Source organism: Calypte anna, chromosome 3, assembly GCF_003957555.1.
Source record: "Calypte anna isolate BGI_N300 chromosome 3, bCalAnn1_v1.p, whole genome shotgun sequence".
In the NCBI taxonomy this organism is placed as follows: domain Eukaryota; kingdom Metazoa; phylum Chordata; class Aves; order Apodiformes; family Trochilidae; genus Calypte; species Calypte anna.
This window is the reverse complement of record NC_044246.1, coordinates 35,174,389-35,193,017: the sequence shown is the minus strand read 5'-3', so window position 1 is coordinate 35,193,017 and position 18,629 is coordinate 35,174,389. Positions and strand designations below refer to the sequence as shown.

Genomic DNA, 18,629 nt, shown 5'->3' with positions numbered 1-18,629 from the left:
TTAAAAATTACTTCTCGTTGTACATCGGTGTATTGATTGTCTGTACTGTTGGGTAAGGTTGGAGTCATCTGTGAAGCTTTCTGGCCTTGCCTGATACATCTATGTTCATGCGGTCAGGCACGGTACTCAGTGGTGGTGATCTGATAAGGAAGCAACTTGGACCTAAAAATTTTGGGAGTTTGGCCAGTTGGCCCTTGAACTGCTTTCTGTACCTATCTAATAATGGTATGGCTCGTGGATCGGTTGTTTAAGCAATGTTTTTTTTCTGTTGTTTGTAAGATGAATCTGTACCTGAGGAATCCCACAAATCAGAGGATCTTTTTTGTAGTCCCCGTTGCTCATTATGTTTCATCTTACTTTCGCTTTTTGAGTTTTTGTGAATTATTTGAAGTAACAGCTGTAGAATGTAGTAGATACACTTGTATTTTAACAGTTCCTTGCCTTTCTTGGGCTTACTGTTTCATCTTCAGTGTTGGTGTCATAGTTGCAGTCAAGGTAAAACGTTACTGTTCATGATACAGTGCGTTGTCAAAATATTTATTTTAAAGTTACACTTTTCAAAAGTATCCAAGAATCTCATGGGCCTCTCAACTAGACAGAAGTTTTTCTTCATAGTGTGTGAACAGGAGAGATTGGATAGTGTACTTTTTTTTTTTTTTTTTTCCGGCTTTGTAAAAGCTAAAAAGAAAGTTAAAACCAATTCTTTTCAAATAGCACTCTGTATAAATATTTATGCAAATGTTCCCTTCCTACTTGTGGAAACTTACTGGGTTTTCTTGTCATTTTGGACTATTATTTTTTTGTGATGTAGCAGAGAGTATCTTAAATAAAAGGCTTGGCTTAAGAGAAGTGTAGAGGGTCAGGTATTCCACTGTCTTTCCTTTTGCAGTTTTATCTCCTCGGATGTTTTGATGTGTTGCTACACTATATAAAATACATGTGTTTACGGAACTGTAGTGTGCATTTGTTTTTTGAATGCTTTAGGAAGGTAAGTTGAGTGTACATAAAGAACTGCCTATGTGGTTACAGAGTTGGTGCCTCTGGCCCTCTTAACTGAAATATGAATGTTTACTTGCTGCACATGAAGATAACATTTGACTGAGGAATTAAAATTTCATTTTCACTGTGGTAGACAGAAATGTTTGTAAGTATTGATTATGAAATGTATATCCTAATTAGTTGTGAGTTTATAAGCACAGTTTTACACGGGTTGCAACCTTAAATGATTCAAGCAGCAACCTGTTATTTTAGAGGGGAAAAAAAGTGAAGAAAACCTCCCACTCCACAAACACAGTAATTTTCTTCAAAGTATATGATGTAGAGACCCAGTCAAATTTCCCACTTTTCTTCTAAACATCTATGAGCAAAGAATACCATGGCATAATTGGGGGCAAGAGGGAAAGGGCAAAATAATTTGCTTTTATAAATGCTTTTAGAAGTTTGTTCTGTAACGTGCTTGACTTCAAATGAAGTAGTCATTTCACTTATGAGTAAATTGCTTTATTTATAAGGATACCACATATTCATGCTACTTTCTGGGCTGTTCAGTCAAGGACTTCAGGAAACTTCTCTGTAGAAGTTTATTTAATTTTATTTTAATAATGAAAAAAACTTAATTATACAAATGCAGGAGTGTTTTAAGTTACTGTTTTTCATTTTGACTTTATAATACTGTATATGTATATTCTGACTGATGCAAGATGGGAATCCTTACAGAAATCCCTGACCAAAGGGAGCCAAATTGATGCTGCTTTCTATATTTGTAACAATGATGTCAGTTAAATGAGCTTAGTATTCACTGCTTGAAGGACCTGTGCTGTACTTGATTGTCTTCTGTTCAGCAGTCCCCAAAATTTACTGTAGACAAAAGTATTTCTGTCAACAGCTTCTATAATACCATGTACCTTAACTTTCAGGCTTCATGTTGTCTTTCTAGATTTGTATATTTTTTTCTTTTGTCACTTTGCTTCCTATCCTCCATTCTTTTTTTGCATTCACATGTTTTTTTATTATCTTTGTGCTTCATTGGAAGCACAGTGGAGAAGGTAATTCAAAGCTCTTGGTCAGTGTAGGTAGGGAGATTTAGGAAGCATGAGTTTAATGGTAAATTGTGTCCAATGGAGAGAACAGAGATCAGCCTAGAGACCTGCTGAGCCCTAGCTGGAATTGCCACCACCTGCTCACACTCTCTCTCAGTTGTACCTAACCTCAAGCTGGTTAGGTATCTTGATTACACATTTTCAGGGTTTACTGATGTGGAGGGAGGGTCTGCTGGTGACTCCTTGCAGTGGCTTTTTCCTTGATCAATTATACCCTTGCTTTAACACAAAGTGGTAACTGAGATTAAATTTAATAGGGCTGTCTTGCAGCCTGCAGCAGCTGGGCAGCCTAACAAACTGTGCTGGTACCTAGAGCTTACTCTCTCATGTGATCAAGAACCACACAAAAATCTTGGATAAAATCTTAATCAAGCCTGAGATTTTGACAGGAAACATTTGATTACTTGTAAAATCTGTACTAATTGTGACTTCTAAGGTATCTGTGCCAGAATTGATAAGGCATGAATACTTGCACACTTCTGTCTAATATTTCAATTGTTTTAACACATTGGACTCTCCTGACCTACATGTAAGCTTAAATGTATCTTATTTTTGAGAGAAGCACCAAGCAGAATATACTTTGATATTCAGATAGCAGCAAAAAAACCCACTGGGGTTGTGCATAGAGAGCGCAAGCTTAAGTGTTTACAATAAGGTGCAAGACCTGTGTTTAGATCATGAGTTGAAGATTAAGACTGATACTCAGTTAATATGGTACTTTGAATTTGGCAGGAAGTTGGAAATCATGCTTTATTAGAAAAAAAACCTCCGTCATCTGCTTGGCCACATGTCCAGAAGTTTTCACAGATCTGTTTCACTAATTCTTAAAACTTAAAATGAGGAGTTAATTGAGCTAAGGGCTTCTTATTTTTAAGTGAGCACTGGAAGGAAGACATCAGTTGACCTAGCATTTTCTTTTTGCATTTATTCCATATTGGTGCCATTGGTCCGGACAACAGATTGGTAGTAAGTGTAATAAACAAATGTAATTTCAAAGATGATACAAGATAGTCGCTGTGGATTGAGAAGAACTGGACAAGAACTTGCCAGGGTCTTGTATCCCTGATTTGATTTGATAAGTGAAGATTATGAGGAAAGTTTTACAGCTCTAATAATTTGGTGCAGCATTGCTAATTTCTCTCCTGTTGTAAAGGAGTTGAAGATTCTAACAGGGAGTACGTCTTCAAGTTCTAGTCATAGGCTATCATAAACAGCAAGTAGTGCTTTTTCCAGCTGTTCAGCAACATATAGTTTTTAAGTTGGTGCCTTGCCACAAAAATGTTTAGTAAACACTATAAATAAAAATGTGTAAATAAAAATTTATTAATAAAAATTCTACTGTTTTATGTTTTTTATGTCAAGAACTATTGAAATGTCAGAAAGTATTGAAAGTATTAACACAGTAAATAATTGTGTTAAATTTGGAAGAAGAGAAAAGGCTAACCTGGTCTAATGTTTTGTGATACGTTATTCTTACTCTGGGAAGCAGTTCTGTAACTTCAATAGTGTTCCATTTTTATGTCTTTTTGAGTTGACAGAATTAAGTAGGCTTCTTAAAGGCTTAATTCTAAGGCAGAATAATCAAGTGGAAAGTCAGTGGATAGTTGGTTCCCCAAAATGTTTTTCTTCAAAAAAAAAACCTCTCAACAATTTTAAAATATGAAAATATGTATTCAAACAAGGAAAATACCCATCACTCAGCAAAGTACAACACTGATAAAGAGCTCTTTTAAATGTCACAGTTTCATGTGTTAGAGGATAAAACCCCAACAACAAATTGCAGATTCAACATATGAATATATCTGTTTTATAAGGAATTGTCCCAGGCATTTAAGCATTTTATTTGTAGCACCACAGTAACTTGAGAGTTTTATAAATACAAAGCAGAGCCCCTCCCATACTTGTGCTAAATACTGTAAGTATAACACAAGAGATGGATTAAGGTTAATATATGGGTATTAGTGTGGGTTAGTACAGGGCTTTGTTTTCATGCTAAATGTGACACTACACCAAGTGCAGTCTCTAGGTATTGCTGCTTTTCTTGCTGTAGTCTACTCCTCCCCCTCCCCCTTTACACCAGCAAACTAAGTTTCAGTTGCAGCAGAGCAAGTATCTGTTCAGGCTGTGAAGCCAAAAAGTAATCAAAAAGAAAGTTTCTTTTTAATCTGGGTCAGTTCCCTGAGTTGGCTCACAGTGAGGTAATATGAAAGTTTAGTAACTGAATGGAACATCCTTTTACCCTTCTTCATTGCTTGACATCGCTGAGTCACATACTAAAAGTGGTGATACGTAATGCTGATGGCTGCCACCTAAAGGAAAATATTTTGGTGCCCTCCCCCCTTTGCTACTCAACTGTGTATTGACTGAGCTGATGTTGTTATTCATGTGACACTAATTAATAGCCTTGGTTGTCAAAACCTGCTTACTTAGGGGTATAAGAGAGTTTATTTGTTTTTTTCACTTAGTACCCTCTGTCTGCTTGCCGTGGGATCAGCTGAGAACCAGTGTTGGTGCAAGGGAAGTGACACTGTGCAGTTGGATTGGCTGAGCTATTTTTTAGTCAACAATATTGGCAATAATGTCACCTTCCTGAAAACCTGTTGAATTCTTAAGAGATATTACAGAGAAGAAAACAAACAAACAAAAAAAGAAGGCAGCACCCTAATGGAAGTTTCCAGGAAATATCTCTCAAAGAAAAAAAGCATGATAGAAAGCCCCAAACTTTTAAAAATGTAGAAGATAAGCTCTAGATAGTTAACATCGACTGGTCAGCATTTGTTTAGTGAGTGAGGGATGAAGGTGGTAATAAAGACAGGTTGCCAGGGTCTTTGACAATGAAATAATGCCCATGGAATAGCAGTAACCAAGTTAGGAGGGAATGGGAGAGCAGGTGAAAGTTTGAGCTATCTATCTGGATGAGCAATCACTCCTCTGTGTTGTTCTCTTCTTCAGCGTGTTGGTATCTTTACTTTCTGCATAAATATTTCTCATTGTTATGAAAATAAACTTGAGAAAGCAAAGTGAGAGTAAACACTCATAATTTTCCTGTATGAATTTGGGCTAGAAAATAAAGGTGCTAGCTTAGGCAGCCAAAGGAAAAGTATCCTTAGAATTGTCTCCTTAGATATTTTGATGAACTCATGCTGTGATTTTGGGTTTCTTTCTTTTGTTGACAGCTCTGGGTTCTATTTTAATTTATGTGACGATATGGGTAGTTCCACTAATAATACCTTGAGTTGTAAATCACTGTAGTTCACAAATGTCTGGAATAATCTTTCTTGTGGTTAATTTGAGTAAACAAAACCTAAATCAGAACATCGAAGACTACACATATATGTGACTTGTTTTGCTGGAGTTGTTTTGATATATATATTTTTATATATATATTCATGGAAATTTAAGATTTCTGTCTTGTGCTAAATTCATGTTGCAGTAGGGTTGTGTAAAGTGACTTCTGATCTAGCTGAATCAGTAATGAAAAGGTTTTCCTATAATTTCTTCCCTCCCGTTCTCTACCGCCATCTGTGTGTTGTGCCCCATTCCTCTCGCTGACTGTATTACTAATTTGGCTGTTGAACTAATTAAGCTTGCTATTGTAGGAAAAAACCTGTCCATTTATGTTGGATATCATTTTCAAAGAAGATCCCAGTGAACAACAAAGTCTGCTCAAGATAAGTGGAAAATACATATGGAGGCTGCAGAAATAGGGCTATGTAATTTTAGTAAGGTTCTTTTTGATCTGCTTAATCTGTCTTGTGTCTCTTCATCCTGAACTGCTGCAGAGTATGTTCAGCGGTTCCTGATGATAGTGGGAACATAACCAGGATTTCACAGCCCTTTCAACAAAAGGCATTACAAAAGAGAAGATTATATTTAAATTCCTATCTTCTTTTTCTGAGTGACAAAGGAAGATAAAGCAAAAGCTTTTGTAGCAGGAATTAAAAATTACTGCATACATGATGTGTAAATATAGTATTCATTGCCAAAACTCCTGGTCCAGAGTATCTGTGAGATGCAAACAGATTAAGAATTTCAAATTCTGCTTATTCACAGAAGGCCTATGCTATCAAAATATAGAAATTTAAAAAATATTTTGGAATACATAACAGCAAATGTTTCTGCTACTAAAGAAGAAATGTGTCTTCTGTAGATATGTCTAGAAAGGGATGCAATCTTTCTTAAGTAGAAAGAGATACAATGTAGAAAGAGATACATCTTTTTCCATCAATTTCATTAAGGATTGTTTTGTGTGTGTGATGCACTGTGTATAAATATTGACTGAAAATCAGCTGCTAACATAAAATGTAGCCGGTGATGTATGAATTTTGTTGTTAAAAGAAGAAACAAATGAAAATGTCAGAAATGTGCAGCTATCTACCCAGAATTCACAGAATGCCACCTCAAAGGTTGGTTTGGAGGTAATAAGCAGGCAAGTTTTAATTAATGCAATTGTCAATTATTTCTCAATACATGATCACTCCCATCTGAACTACAGTGCATGGCATCTTGCAGATCATTCTGTTTTATGAGGACTTTTTTCATTGAGTAACTAAGTTTTATGGTAAATTATGTTCTTCAAAGTCTGTATTTTAACAATTTTTCAGTTTCCAAATGTTAAACCTTCGGCCTCTCACACACTCTTTGTATTTTGATCAGTGCAAGGGGAGCAGAAAGATAGATAACCTTACAAAATAAGGATAAAAATCCATTGAATTTATCTGAGGTAGAAAAATCCACCAATACTCTTTCGTCTCTTTTATCCCTGAGGCTTGGCAAGGTGGAGAAAGAGTTAGTTCATTGCTGAGCACTTCCTGAGTTAAACCCAGTTAAACCTATCTCTAACCTGCTTTTAAGCAGTAATTATGTTGCATCCCTTTTCACAATAAACATGGTTGTGTCTACATTGCTCTTGGTAAGGTTTGACTCCGGAAAAATTGTAGCACAAAAGTTGTTCTTTGAGGTGTATGAAGATAAGAGATCTGTCATGTTACTACAAAATCTGTGTTAAAATTAAAAATTAATGAATGGTGTGACTGCCTTTTGTTTCATGCCCCTGAGATATTTGTACATTGGTAGCTGGTATTTATGCTGGTACACATGCATCTTCTGACAAAGTCTGATTTATGAATTCTCATTAATTCAGCCAAAAGATTGCAGTAACTAATGTGTCACAATTATAATGGATTAAGTACATAGTAGGTTTATGTAGGACATTTCAGTGATGCTGTTTTTTACAGTGGCTACATGGCTATCATGGCTAAGCCACAAAATCTCTAGTAATTCCTTCTAAATATATCACACTGCCTTCCAAAAGAAGTAGCATAGTAAATTACATGCTTCAGAGAAATTAAACTATGTTAACTTTTTTACTGCTTTATTATCTAAGAAGTTAAATTATTGCAGTAAAAGCTATTTCTTGGAATTTGGAACCAGCTGAGGCTATCTGCAGAAAGTAATAAGTAATACCTCGTGTTCATGGTAACAATCTCAATGGAGGAAAGTTTTTCAACGCTGACTCTAGAACTATTTTAAAGCTTTCGTGCCCTCTTATGACCTCTGAAAATCTGTGTGGGGGTGGGTGGGACCACTGGTGACAACACATCTAAGAAGAATGATGGGTCATTTCCCATTTAACATCTCAAAATTATCTGAATCCTGCATACAGTTTTTAACCCATATCTCTCAGCTTTATTCCAGTTATGATCTTTAAGGAAGACTGATGATTTTCTATACTCACCTATTTTGAGCTAAGATGACATGATGAAAAGAAGCTGGTTATCAAGTGAACATTCTCAGGGAATGCCTTACCATTAATGTCTTCCTTTTTAAACTCTAATTTTGGAAATATCACTGTTGAGATAGTGTGTTATTTTTTTTTCTATGTAAAAAGTCCTTTTGTTATGTGTTATTTTTCCCTATAGCAGAGATCTTTTGGTAAGAAAATGACAATTTTTTAATGTATTTTTTATTTTATTTTATTCTATTCTTTGGGAGATTCGTTTGACATCTTACCCTTTGAGGTCCCGATTTGCCTTTGCTTCTGAGCACTAAGCCTGAACCCTTATAGTGCGGGTGTATGCATCCCTGATGTGACTATATGAAGGAAAAGCATTTACAGGTTGATTTTATTTATTGTTTAAGAGCTTCAGATGCTGTAAAGATGAATGTAGATGAATGCTACAACTAACTGAGGAAAGGGCTTTTTGTTCTATGGCAGTTTAAGGGACAGCAAGGTTATAATATATTGATGTGTAGGAAATAAAAGCACAGCTTTTTTTAGAGCAGTTGCCACCAAAGCAGTTGGTTGTGCTGTGTTATTTGTGAAGGTGATACGAACAGTACGTTTGTTGTCATAAGGTTCAGGCATCATGGTTTGCTTTAGCTTATATTTGAAAACTTACTCATATGATTATTAAATGTCTGTCATTTTTAAGGTACTCCATAAAACAGTAGTTGCAAACTAAGCTTGATTATGATGACATAGATGAGCACTGAAGCAAATTTATTTAATTTGTAACTTATTTGTGAGGTGTAAAAAATACAATCAAAATAAAAACACATTTATCTTTCCAGAACCAAGAAATGCTTGTTGTAATGATGAATATGAGTGTTGTTTTGGTAAAACTGTAAAGCATTTCTGTGTCTTGACTAGTTCTGCTACTTCCTTTTCTTTGTTTTTCCAATATTTTTCTAGTGCTTTTCTGCTGCTTCCTATACCTTTTTCTTATAATTTTTAAACGTTTTGCTCAGCGGTGAATTCTTCCTTTTAGTTCATTAGTTCTTTTTTTTTTTTTTTTTTTTTTTTTTTCCCCTAGCAAATTTAGACAATAGAACCTCCTTGTGTCAGATGTACTATATCAGATTTAATAACTTTCAGTGTATAGAGCTAAGGATATTTGGTTGACTTCAAAAGACTAAGAATTATAAAGAACTGAAATATCTGGGCTTTTCAAAACTATTGTGTGAGCTATTTCTCTAAAACAGTCTTTTTGTCAGTGGAAACATGAGCAGTCATTGAATTTTTGCCTTCAAACTTCAAGGACCAGTGTTCAGCTGCTATTTGTCTTTGCAATTTTCTATGTGTTTTCCTTTTTTAAACATGACAGTCCTGTAACTTTCTGATAATGTGCTTTGAGTTCATGGAAAAATAATTTTTCCTTTTCTTTGGAGTTAAATAAAGGGATTAGGGATGATGGAAACAGAATGGTTCGCATTGGACTTGATATTGCATCTCTGGCAAATGGTTCTCCTTTCAATTTTCATATTTTATGAGCTGAATTTTTTTTTGTACATTTATGTTTGCATTTCTTCTTTTCTGATACAGTGTCCTCTGAGGAATACTGTCAGTGGAAACGTGTTTGGAACTTCAAAGTAACTACACTATTACTAAAAGCTTCATAATCAGATTACTGAAACTAAATGTAGAAAAAAATTGATTTTCCTTTATCCAATCATATAAATTTCATTCCAGTCTGCACTCTGACTGATTGAAGAAACATGGCAGGACAAAGTCAAAGACTGCTTAGAATGCATAAGTCTAGTAGAGACTACTTCTTGATAGAAGAAAAGGGGCCTGAGATCAGTTTTTAATCTGAGAGACAGAGATTAAAAAGAAATAAAAATATGTAGACAATTTTAACAGAAATTTTTTTGTTTTAGGGTCCTCTATTTGGCAAACTGAATGGGGATAACTGAAGCATGATCTTGTCTCAGTATGATAATTGATCCTCTTTCTGAGAAGTAGTAGACTCAAAATGTATCTAAGATGCTGTATTTACAAAATACTGTCTTTATTACCTTTTTTCTTCCTGTAACAATAAATTTGTTACATTTCATGTTGAAAAAGCTGTTTATTGCCAGAAGCAGTTTTCAGGATCTACTATCTTAAGATACTGATTTTAAAAATTAAAAAAAAAAAAAAACTAGGGAGAAAGTCCTTTTGTTCTACTCTATCACAGGGTGTAAAACTAAAAAAAATAAAATCTCCAATCAGATGTAGAAGAAGGCATCAAGAGTAGGAACTATACCAAGTCTTGTTTCTTCTTCATATTTTGAAACTTATTTGGGAAATATGAGGTCTTTAAGAACATGAGGCATTGTCTTAATGGTCTTGAACAAAAAGGCCATGTCTGTTTGTCACAATGTGGGCAGTGGCTGGGCAGTGACAGATGCTCTCTGTTATTCCCACTTCCCTCCCAGAGGGAAGAAGAAGGGAGAAAGACTTTAAGCTTGAAAAGCCTTGAGTAGGTAGGGGCTCTCTTGGTAGCCATTTAATACTGGCTCCCAAGTTTATATTATGTTTATATTATGTTTATATTATGTTTATATTATGTTTATATTATGTTTATATTATGTTTATGTCATAGTTATGTCATAGTTATGTCATAGTTATGTCATAGTTATGTCATAGTTATGTCATAGTTATGTCATAGTTATGTCATAGTATGCACTCCATGTAAGCAGATGGAGTTCTAAGTCAAATCAGTTCTAAAACTGGTTAATAATTACTGTTTTGCAATTTAAAATTTTCAGGTTGGTGTGGTTTTGTTTTGGTGGTTTTTTGGTGTTTTTTTTTTTTTTGTTTGGTTTGGTTTTTTTGCATGGTCTGCTCGCCCTCATTGTACACAACAAAGTAGCAGATGAAGCTGAAAAGTTTCTTTTACAGTACTTTTAACAATTTCCATTAGAATGATCTTGTTGGAAGCAAATATCCCATCTGGTTTAATCTTTAACACAGCAAAACTCCTTAGTGAGCTGTGTGGCAGAGCCTGGCTGAATTCCACATGATGAGGCTCTTGGCCCTAAGCAAGATGAGCACAATCTGTTTCCCATATTTCTAATAAAGGAAAAAAAGGAGTGTTCATTCATTTGCTTCTTTTCTGCATTATGTTTACTCTTTGTGCCTTCTTTTTTACCATAGCTGCTTTCCTGATGTTCTCCATTCTTTTTTTTTTTTTTCAGTACAGATAAAATTAAAATGAATTACAACTTTATATATGTACCAAGCGTTCCTCTGAAATAAGATTAAAACTCAGATTTTTGTAGCATAGTGTGGTGCTTTGCCCACATCCATCTCATCAAACATCTGAAACTTAGGGAGGGCACTAAAGGAGCCATTTCTGTGGCCTGCCTTATTCTCTGAATAAATACAAGACTTGAATAACTTGTACTAAAGTGAGTGGGAGTCACACAGCTGATCCCAGCACTGCTTTGCAAGTTTACCATGTTGTCTGTTTTCAGCTAAGTTCTTCCATCTGTAACTTTAGTCTCCCATTTGTAATGGAGAATTTCTAAGAGTTACACATACTTAAAACAAGTTGGTATTACTGAGGTATACGTGCAGCTCTTCTTAGGTATTATGAAATTACACCTCTGAATTAATCTTGGGATTAAATTTACTATTTTTTGGTTTTAATAGGAGGATCAATATAAGTGTACATTTAGAAAGTAAAAATCAGATACTTCAAATTGTATATCACACCATACAGTTGATGTAGCATTACATCAAATCAGTGAATGTCTGCTGTATGTTCGTTCACATACTTAACTTTTTGCAGAGATTTTGGTTTATTAGCCAGGTAGTATCCTGACTGAAGCCATGTAACTTGCGTAAATGTCAGCAGGCTGATTTGTGACACTAGCTTCATAAAATCATGTCACAAACACATTTAAATTTGATTCTTTTTCTCAGTTGTGTGAAGTTTTATGTTCAAAATGCTAAGTAAAAATACCAGTAAATAACTCCTGTTTATGATATTACTTATTTTTAGTGACAGACTTTAAGTATTTCTCCTTGCACAGTTCTGTGATTCTGACTTGATTTCCCTGTTTTCTGTAGTGAAATGAGGCAACCAGGTGCCACTAATTACCAGGTAGTGGGCATGAGCTTGTATTAAGCCCACCTGTGCCTGATTAAGGCAGGCCCCAACTGTGCATGAGCAGGATTAGGGGGCCAATAAAGGTGAGCTCTAGTGGCACAATCATTTGGGGTGTGGTGCTTATACAGCAAAACCCGAGCAATGCTGAGGCTGTGAGTTCGAGCCTCACCTTTGGGTCAGCTCTAGTGGCGCAACCAGCGCAGTGCTGAGACAGAGCTCCAGGGGTGCAATCAGGTTAGTGTGGTGATTATAGAAGCAGTAAAAAGCCAAGCAATGCTGAGGTTGTGAGTTCAGGAATGAGCCGAGCCTGTGCTTCAAGCCTCACCTTTTATTGGCCCCCTAATCCTGCTCATGCGCAGTTGGGGCCCGCCCTAATCAGGCACAGGTGGGCTTAACACAAGCTCATGGCCACTACCTGGCAATTAGTGGCACCTGGTTGCCTCATTTCACTACAGAAAACAGGGAAATCAAGTCAGAATCACAGAAATGTGCAATGAGAAATACTTTGTCTGTCACTAAAAACTGTCAGTTTTCAGCTGACAGTAATTATAGTTCCAGTGTTTCATTCTTGATTTTTTCAATATAAGAAATCAGCATTTCTCTTTAATGTAAGTAAAACTAAAAAAAAATTAGGCTCTCTCAATGGATAATAGAGGAACTGTAGCTATAATTCTGATAAGGAGCTAAGACATTCTTGCATATCTCTATGGGTAATGTGTATTTGGTATCAACTCAGATTTCATGTATTATTTTAGAACTGTTCATATAATCACTTTTCTCAACTGAGATAACAAAGCCAGCTCTAAACCAGTTTAGGATACAGTTGCCACACACAAAAATTAGATAGTTGATTTCATGTAAATACATCTTTTGAAGTCTTATTTCATTTCTAGACATTAATATGATCAGGCAGCCCCTAGAGGACAAAGGACTGTTCACAGGAAGAATTTGTATTTGTTTTGTTTTGTGCAAATAGGCACAAATAGGGGTAAAGACACAAAATCAAGAAATGTTTGGTTTGATTCCTTCTACTTATGTGAAACTGTTGTGTGTATCTACTTGCTGCATGTTATTATGAGAGACTTAACTAACTTGGCAGTGATGGCAGACTTAAATAAGACAAAGCAGATTTCTTTAGAAGGAAAGTTTGGGTCACTGTTAATGGATCCCAGCTGGATTTAGATGTCAACTGTCTTAGATAAATTACTTTTTGAGAATGCTTGTCAACTGTTTTGACCATAAGACAGCAATGAAATTCTATTTGTCCTTGGGGTTTATGTTAGGAAAAAACAATCTTCATGGGCTAATACATTATTGAACAGAGTAAACGAGAAGCCCCAGGAGCTACGTGTTGTGGAGGTCATACAGAATCGGTACCCAAAAGCCTGACCCTTCTTGTTTTCTCCAGCATAATCATAACTGATTCATCTAAAATTGCTTTTACAGGTGTTTAGATAATGTGTCCAAGGAATGATACAGGCAACAAAACCAGTCTCTTTTCTTCCTTTTGGTCAAAAGCATTCTTTCCCCTTGTTTGTAGGAAGTGGTGACAGTATTGGTGAGTTTGAGCTTCTTGTGGAGGCTCTCCAGGGGCTGGCATTTTGCATAAAACTTACATTGTTGAGCATTTTGAGTTCTCTGAGTTGTGTATCTACCATATTTTTATAGAAGCCATGGCCCTCTTATCCTTTTTTGGCGGCATACGAGTATAGCTTCCTGTGAGAATAACCTCATATGAAGATATTAATCAGTGTAGCAGTCAGGTGTCAGTTTTAACTCTGTCATTTGGAGTTCTGTATTTTACTATCTGTGAAGTCCAGCTTTTTTCTAAATTTCTCACATCAAAAAAATTTAAAGTACTTCTGGAACTCTAATAGGTGACTGAAAAGGTGCAGTCTCTTATGCTGTAAGCATACAGTATTGATGACGATATGTCAAAGTACCTGGGACTTTGTCCCTTTCTCAAACTGTCCTAGGTGTAAACATTGCTCAGTAAGTTCCTCTGAAATTAAGCATAGCAAATATTTTAGAGTTTTAGGATATCTACTTTTTTGTTTGCTTGTTTGTTTTTTGTTTCTTTCAGCTAAGGCTCTTCTTGTTTGGTTGGTTGGTTGGTTTTTTTTGCCCTCTGTAGAGAATTAAATAGCCCAAATGTGTGCAAGTACAATACTCTTGAGAAATGACAAGTGATATTGGTAAGTCACCTCCCTAGTGTACCTCAAGCAGAACATCCTTTTCTTTATTTGCTTTGGGGGTTCTGGTTTTTTTTCATTCCACTCTATAGGTGTGGGCAAGATAGAAGAATATTGACTGCCTCTAAACCCCAGGAGATAAGCTTTGTACCAAAACAACAACAACAAAATCAAATCTCAATGACAAATACTTGTATTAAACTATATTTCCCCATCCCCTCACTCCTGATCTGAAATATGAGCACATAGATGTGAATTGTCATAAGACTGAATGTACATAGAGAGGTCTTTTCATGCTATGGGTTGGGTTTTGTCCTTGCCAGCTGGGTCCAAGGGCATCTTTCTTCATTTCTTTCTTAACATCTTGTGTAAAAAGTGACACAAAGTTTACATTAAGTAACATCAGTGCTGATGCAAGTGTTAGTGTAGCAGCAGATTAAAAAAACAAAGAAACATGATAGTGGAAGGGTAAGGCAGTTAAAACACTAAGAGTGTTTTCTTCTATTACTAAAAGACGCAAAAATGGGTTTCTGATTATCATGACTGAAAGCTTTTTGTACACAGGTCATTATTTTACTCAGAGCAGACTAAGCTTTTGAAGTGAAATTGTTTTCCTTCTATAACAGAATTAACTAACTCTGTAAGTATAAATTTTTTTCCACGGTGTTTTACTGATGCGTCAAAGCTAATTTTACACCATCAAGTAAATGACAGAAATACACCTGGGTGTCTAATCCCTGCCTCAAAGAGCTTTGACTTAATGCCATTTTTTTCATAATTTCCCTATCTAGTCAGTGTCACGTGCATTGTAGTCAAATATGTGAATAATACGTGATGCAACTCTGAATGAGCAACCTATTCTGTGACAAGTCTTGCTTTCTTTATGTATAATGTTTGTTGTTTATTGTAAGTGATTTAATAGTAGTTATTTTTTCACTATAGTGTAAGGGTTCTAATTCCAAATCATACTATTTTAGCATCATAGATGTGTTTAATGGGGTATACCTTGTTTAATCCTTAATTGAAGTAAAATAGCACCTGTAGGGGGGGAGCTGGAGAGGAACTGTTTACAAGGGCCTATAGTGATATGATGAAGGGCAATGGCTTTCAATTAGAGAAGAGTAGATACAGACTGGATGTTAGGAAGAAGTTCTTTACTATGAGGCTAGTGGAAAAATGGAACAAGTTGCCCAGGGTTGTAGTCAAGGCCCCATCACTAGAGATACTCAAGGTGAGATTTGAGTATCTGATCTAGTTGAAGATGTCCCTGCTTACTTCAGGGGGTTTGGACTAGATGGCCTTTAGAGGTCCCTTCCAACCCCAATTCTATGATTCTATGATTCTTGTTAAAAGCTATTTCAGAATAATGAGAGCATGAATAAATTGACAGTATAGATCAATGTGTGGAAATTCGATGCTTCAAATCTGCAGATAAGCCAAGTTTCAGTAGATAGAAAGAAATTTGTTTTGTTACTATTATCAATTAATAAGAACTTTTAGAAAGGAATGGTGGATTTAGCCTGAAAATTATAACAACTGAAATTCTTCAGGGCTTGCAGTGTCCCCTGGTTCATGGTAGGCTTCTTCTCATTTTGATCTTAACACTGTTTATCTGACTTTCCCTGTTAAGTTGTTTCAATAAGAATGATGCCCTAAGAGTGATTCCCCTGTAGTGAACTAAGGAAGTTGCCATGAATTATTAATAGCAAGCTGAGTTTAATGTGGTTTTATAGCCCCTGAAGGACTTGGAATAGTGTACTCTGTAAAACCATTCAGTTCACCTGATCTTGACAAATTGGAAGCATCAAAAACATACTGTTAGTTGTTAGCAGTAAAGGGGGAAAAGGTGACTTGGGAATGCATCAATATTTAGCCTTCTTGTAGAATTTGAAAAGGATAATGGTGAACAGTGTTCCATAAATAACTGTCCTCTGTCTTTGTGCTGTTGTTGGCTAATACTTCCCTGTGAAGTTAACCTTTACGGCTTGATTTCTATTTCTCTGGAAAAGAAAATGGCAAGTCTGTGATGTGGCATCTGTTGTTTGTGCTAATAATATGCTACAAGTTACAAATGTTCTCTGTAGCATTATAGAAGGTAACAACCCCTCCCCCCCCAATGATTTTTAAAAAACAGTATCTTTTAACAATAGATCAACCCAGCTAAAACTGTTTTGTGAGGGCATTTAAGAATTTCAGAACTGGTGAATCATATGAAAATTGTTCCTGATGTTTTTTAAAGTTATAGTATGGATGCTTGTTTATAGAAAATTGTCTTTGAAAAGACTGTTCAAAATAAGATTAATCATAACTTCATTAATATTTTGCTATATTCCCATCTGTCTCATTTGTGTTTATTCATTTGTCACTTTATTTAATTTAAAAGCTTATTGATCTTTAAAATCCAGCCTGAATTTGGCTAGTTTACCAGTTGCCACCAAAAACTATAACTGAAGAGTGTGTTTACTCAGTACTGTTATTTTACACATGCAACCTGACCTGCACAGTGAGGTACCGGGAGATGGTACTGGGCAGTAACCATCTCTCAGCAGTGCAAGTTTGTACATATTCTGTCTAGTTTCTTCATAAGAAGCAAAATATTTCACTGCATGTGCATTATTTGATACAGACAACAGTCAATACGACTAACAAATTCATATAGACAATCTGTAGCAGAATATTTTTTTACTGCAGCAGCTTTTTTCATAAGTTACTTAAATTTTGATAATTTATGATGGACTGGTTTATACATCTTTTCAAAGGGAGCAGCTACTTCATCAGTCTTCCTGGGATTTCTGTCTGTTTGGTTTTACATTATACTACAGCTTCTGTTTCTCAAAAGCTATCTTAATTTTCTGTTGAGTGCAAATTATTCATATTTACAAACATGATGAAACTTCTAAGATGTAAAGCAACATGGAAGCAACAGGAAAAACTCTCATTTTGAAAAAGTTGCTCTATGAATTAGTGGAGAGCCTTAGCACTTCCATCTTGGGCAGATTTTAGGGTTTTCTTTTCACTGCACTACAGTTGCACTTGGGAATTTTCAACACGCACATTTTTCCTTTTACAGGTTGCTATCTGGCTTAGTTCGGATTTGTTTTTAGGTTAAGGAAATTCTGATGTAATTTATTTGCCATTACAAGGTGTAATAACTTCCAAAATATCTGTAGAGCTTAAGACTTCCCAGCTGCTTTCATTACGGGTGATTTGTCTAATTGTAACTAATTGCATAGTAGTCCTTTTCTAACATAAATTTGCTTTTATCTCCTGCTGGAGTTTCATACTTCTTTTCAGTCTCTGACAGATATGATCTGTCTAACCTTACTATGGCACATCAGAGGTTACTGGATGCAGCAGTCAACAATATACTTTTGCCAGAGCATAGGCAGCAGAAGAAGATACACTCCTAGATACACTCCCAAGCTGCTGCAGTCTCTAACTGGGCATCATACAGAGAATTTTCTCCTCTGAGTTTGAGTTGTCCATCCTGATGTGTGGCAAATGTGGAATGGGTTAACAAATTGCTCCTGATAAAACACTGACATAAAAAGGATGCAGCAGTCAAGAGCTGGAAGCATGGGCAGGTGACCCAGGAGGAAAAGATGAGGTTGTGTTTAGGAAAACAGAAGTTTAATTGGAGTTGGAAAATGGCCAGGGATATGAAAGGCAAAAAGAAGGAATTCTGCAGGCGTGTCAACTGCAGAAGGTAATTTGTGGGAAAGAAAGGCACCAAAATGTATCCCTTCTGCCAGCTGTGAACTTCAGGAAAAAGAAAGTAATTAAATAGCTGTAGGAAAGGAGTGTCTTCAGATGTACTATGTGCTCATTTAATACAGATCATGTATGGTATCCAAGCAATTAATTTCATATTTCTCTGAACCAAAAGGAATGCCTTGGAAATGGTCTCTTCACTGATCTATTCCTCTCCTTTTTTTGTCCCTGTTCTCCACGATTTACTGAGAGTAGTACAGGCACACTGTTAGTTTGGAAATATTTTTCAAAAAACAGTCTTCATAAAAATTATGATGAAAACCTGAAATATCACTTAGTGTCGTGAACTTAAGAAAATATTGGAAGTTATTTCTGCCTCTTTAGGGTTAGAAAATTTTACATCTTCCTTTCAGGCAGGGTGATTGCCTTCTGTCAGTTGCTGTAGAGAAGGACAGTTTTCAATGGCCTCAATAGTGTTGAACAAAATGCATTTTTATACTCTGTGGCCTATTATGGAAACACTTCTGCATATGAAAATGCATCTGGAGATGAGGTATTTTTCTCAGTAAGGTGATTTGTAATCATTGAACTAAACCTAGAGGAGTTACATACGCTGGTTTGTGATATGAAAGAATATTTCAGGTGAACTTGCCATTACTTAAAAACTTGATTTCATAGAGTAGAACTTGACAAAACAGTAAAACAGTTCTCTGATAAGGTCGTGTTTGAAAGCAAGTTCATATACACCA

At 35.7% G+C, this 18,629-nt stretch overlaps 1 protein-coding gene across 1 annotated transcript in view; it reads left to right on the top strand.

Annotated features, from left to right (window-relative positions):
* The window catches only part of PRKN (parkin RBR E3 ubiquitin protein ligase), a 710,558-nt gene that overhangs the window by 635 nt on the left and 691,294 nt on the right, over positions 1-18,629 (top strand). The gene's annotated exons all lie outside the window — the stretch shown is intronic.